This window comes from Galeopterus variegatus, unplaced genomic scaffold (assembly GCF_000696425.1).
Source record: "Galeopterus variegatus unplaced genomic scaffold, G_variegatus-3.0.2 Scaffold7, whole genome shotgun sequence".
Taxonomy (NCBI): Eukaryota; Metazoa; Chordata; class Mammalia; order Dermoptera; family Cynocephalidae; genus Galeopterus; species Galeopterus variegatus.
Window position 1 is genome coordinate 1,456,462 of NW_007726118.1, and position 4,888 is coordinate 1,461,349.

Here is a 4,888-nt window from a genome sequence, read left to right on the forward strand (position 1 = left end):
ATATCTTACTTGATACAACCTCAACAGGCACACAGAGCAGAGGATCACCCTTCCTTTTCCCCGGTGAAGGCACTGAGGTGCAAAAAAATTAATGGGAGTCACCTCAGGTCACAGAGCTCATAAGATATTGGAACTTGGGTCTTCTGACATGTCCAGCTGTTCTGGGAAACATGCTGAAGGACGCTTGACTTCCCTAAACCTTACTCCCTGAGTGCCGGTCTTTGCAGAGCTGAGGTTAGCTGAAAACATGTTGCAATCTCTCTAGGCTTGCGGAGCAGCCAAACCCGTGTTCCCATCTGTGACTTGATATGTGCCCTCAGTGGCAGCCCCTCAAAATGCGCCTGTGGCTCAGGGTCCACTTAAGTGAATCATACACCATCGGCCAGCTGTCGCTTCACTTCTAGCTGAGTGCAGTGTGAAGCTTGTTTTCTCTGGCTGACATTAAACATCCACCTCTGACTGGTGGTTGGATGCAGGACATACATTGCTTCAAAGGCAAACAGACCCACAAGAGAAGTAGATTTGTAGAATGCAAATGCTCCAGGCTGCCCAGAGCCAGCTTCTTCTCACGAAACTCCCCTGGCTGGCAGGGAATGCCACCTGCTTCAAGGAGACTGATGGGGACATGCTGGGGAGCTCATGCTCACTGACTTGGGGTAGCAGCAGGAATGCCTGGCTGAGCTCATGGGTGTGACCCAGGATGGGCAGCACCAGAGGCCCAGAAAGCCATGTGCCCGGCTCACACCTATCATATGAAACACAGATCTGTTGGGCAGCACAAGCCGCTCCTGGGCCAGTCCTTTCTGACAATCAATGCTGAAATCCCAACCGCAGTGGGCGGCGGGTATGCTTGATGATTAATAGCCAAAGCTTCATGATGGTGTCACCATGCTCCCAAGGGACTTTATTTCAGGGCTGGGCAGTGCGTGGAGGGAGGTTCTTAGGAGAACCCTCATGAGTGTGGGAAGGCTTTGGACGCCGGCCAGGGCCCTCAGCCCTGTTCCAGCAAGAGTTTCCCAAAGGGCCACCCAGGATGATATTAGGTTCCTTTAAGAACACCTGCTCCTTTTAATTTATCAGCACTGCACTCTACCGAGTGAGCCACGGGCCGGCCCATGCTCCTTTTAATTTAATGTTACCTACTGATTTCAAGGTGTTTTCAAATATACGTAGCACGTTAAACCTGTGATTTCATATATTTTGTTATTTAGGAGAAGGCTGAACACTTTTTAAAGTGAGTTGATTAAAGTCACTCAAAACAATTAAGCAAATAATAAGACAGGCCACAAGTGGATATGGCAAAGCTTTGATGCTGGAGCATGAACATTTGGAGTTTGGGAAACACTGCTTTCTTGGAGAATCCAGTATTCATGCCAAAAATATTGACTCGAGCCTTGCTTGAGCTGAGCGGATGGTTGGAGATCTCTCTCTGAAAGCATGTTAGCCCATTTCCAAGCTTCCAGCATGTATAAAACCCAGATGGGTATGGTAGAGGGGAGTGAGAGGTTTTCTGTGTAGGTTTGTTCTAATTGAGACTTTTATACTGAGCCCTGGGGGATAGAGATGAAAAAATGCCTTCAAATGGGGCAATCAAAATCCATCTGTGTAGTGAAATCTGAAATGGCGTGGAGGGATTGATTAATGGAAACAGGATGAAGTGGGTTCTTAGTATTTAAACTCATGAGAATGTTAAAAAAAAAAGATGTACAACTGTTTGTATTTACTTATGGTCTTTTTGAGCTTTTTACTTAATAATGGAAACAGGATGAAGTGGGTTCTTAGTATTTAAACTCATGAGAATGTTAAAAAAAAAAAAGATGTACAACTGTTTGTATTTACTTATGGTCTTTTTGAGCTTTTTACTTAGGATTGGGGGGTTGAGATAGCGATAACTATAGTGTATGTAAATGTTGTTGTGCTTGGCGTGGTTAACCAAACATTAATTTATCTGGGATTTCCTTATATGCCAGGGGCATCAGGTGCTTCGGGCACCGAGTGCTCACAAGGGTGTGAATTAGAATCACCTGGGAAGTTTGTTAAATTGCAGATTCCTGGGCCCACCTCCCAGGACTCTTGACTCAGTCGATCTGGGGTGGGTCTGGGCATCTGCACATCAATCAGCTCTTCAGGTCTGCAGCTAAAGGCATTCCTGGACCTCGCTTTGAGAAACCTTGGTGCGTAGGGGATAACCGTGACTCAGCCGTGGATTCCACCCCCAGCAGAGCATAGCCAAGGGAGGGAGATGAGACACCTACGATAAGTCACAAAGTAGAAAGTTTCCAGTACAGAAGGAGAGCACAGAATAACGTGCAAGGGAGCTCCACGGAGGGAAAGATCGCTCAAGCAACACATGCCTCATGCTTTGCTCTGATGACGAGCTTCATTATTTTTGTTCCTGACCAAGGGAGGTCCTCTCCGGATAGGATCTGGGTCTTGGTTATTTTTAAGCCAAGTGTCTAGCATAAAGCGGACACTGCAGTGGGACTGACCCCATGGCTGGCTGGATACATAGATGGACAGATGGAGGGAGGGAAGATGAGAAGGAAAGTGATTCTTTCCAAGGATGGTGTCTTCTTTCTTAAAGGTATTTGTTAATCCAACACATCTCTGTGAGATGCATGAGGGGTTTGTTTCAAGGTGTGTGAGGTGGGAAAGCCAGGTCTAAAGAGGCTTTCCCGCTATTTGTCCCTCTCTCCACCAGAACCCACACCCTCTGGTGCTGCAGCGAGACCCTCTGCTTCTGAAGGTTGCACGTTTTGCAGTGTTGTATTCCAACATAGCCTGAATTATTTATTCATAGTTATTACTCCTTCATCTAGCAGAAGAATCATTTCAATGCTGCAGGATCTTATCTCATTTTGGTGAAGGGTAGCAGGAAAAAAAATTCCCCTTACTTGTCTTGGTTATTGGAAATCAGATACTGGTGGCAAGAACTGGTGATCTTTGAAGCTGTGTGACTGTTTGTGAGATGCTGCCTAAAACAAATACTGCCTCCCAAGACTCTGACCTCTCGGCTCATCAACAGAGTCAAAAACAAGGCCCTGAGGGGTCCTTTGAAGACAGGCTGCGAGTAGCTAAGGCGGGGGCCAAGAGCTGGACATCTTCCCGCTGTCTTTGATTCCCCACCACCTGCTGCTTTTACTGAAATACCCATGGTATGAGCTCACTGTAAGGAAAAGGAATTAGACTCACATGTCAGAAGAACCGGGGGCTGCCTCTGAGAGGATCAGGGTTTACTCTAGGACATCACAAACTTCACACATTTGCTCCATGGTCTGACCAGGGTTTGATTTACCTTCGCACAGGGTAGCTCTTCTGTCAAGCTGCGGCTCTGGCTCACGGGACATGCTTTGGTGGGGAGGTAGTCTGGTTCAGCCCTAGCTCATCACTCACTAGCTCAGTGACCTTGGGTAAGATTTGGTCTTCTCCGGGCATCAGCTTCCTCATCTGCACCCAGGGGTGTTGGGAGCATTGATGGCTTAATGTATATGAAATGTGTCTGGTGAGCTCTGACAGATATCAACTACCACTGGTCTGGGAGAAATTTCATCTGTGTTAATTTGTGAATTTCTTCTTGTTTAATCTTCCAGGGGCATAAGAACACTTATTTTTTCGTGCATTCTTTACTAAATGATCAGCGAGCAACTGTGAGGTGCCAGGCTCTGTGCTAGGTGCTGGGGGTGTCTGAATCACAGCAGACCCTGCCATAGAACGCCCTGGAACCATGGGAGAGGCCAGGCTGTAAACGAGGCCCTGTCAGAGAGCTGGGCCCACAATCGTGGGGGGTGGTTCTCTGCCTTCATCCTACCCTGGACCAGTGGATGGTCTAATGAAGTGCTGGACCCCTTTCATAACAATGCTTTTAAAAGCATGAGATTACAAAGAAACCAATTATATTGAAAATACAGTTATTGAAACATTTTGAAGAATGAATTTGTGATTTAGTAGTAAATATGCTTTTTAAAAAATGAATACAGTAAATAAGATCTAGCAGCAATTTTAATAAATAATTTATTTCTTCAAATATTTTTTCTGTTCCCTTCTTTTTTTTTTTTCCTTTTTGTCTTTTTTTCGTGACCGGCAACGGATCGCAACCCTCAGTGTCGTGCCTGTACCGGACCAGGACTGGCAACGGGATCACAACCCTCGGTGTTGCGCCCACACCTCGCCCAGCCAGTGAGTGGCCAGTCTGTACGTGGGATCCGAACCCTCGGCGGGAGCGCCGCCGCGCTCCCAAGCGGTGCACTGTAGCGGTGCGCCACCAGGCCGGCCCTCTGTTCCCTTCTTTCCTTCAAGGACTCCAAATACAGGTTGAGTATCCCTTATCCAAAATATGTAAAACCAGAAGTATTTCAGATTTCAGATTTTTTCAGATTTTGGAATATTTGCATATACATGATGAGAAGTCTTGGGTATGGGACTCAAGTCTAAACACAAAATTAATTTGCGTTTTATATACACCTTATACATGTAGACTGAAGGTAATTTTATACTTTTTTTTTTTTTTTCCTTTTTTGTCTTTTTTCGTGACCAGCAACGGATCGCAACCCTCAGTGTTGCGCCCGCACCGGACCGGGACCGGCTACGGGATCGCAACCCTCGGTGCTGCGCCCGCACCTCGCTCAGCCAGTGAGCGGCCGGTCTGTATGAGGGATCCGAACCCTCGGCGGGAGTGCCGCCGCGCTCCCAAGCGGTGCACTGCAGCAGTGCGCCACCGGGCCGGCCCTATACAATATTTTTTAATAATTTTGTGCACCCATCACATGAAGTCAGGTGTGGAATTTTCCTCTTGTGGCATCATGTTGGCACTCAAAAAGTTTAGGATTTTGGAGTATTTCTGATTTTCTTTTTTTTTTTTTTTTTTTTTTGTTTTTTTTCCTTTTTTCCG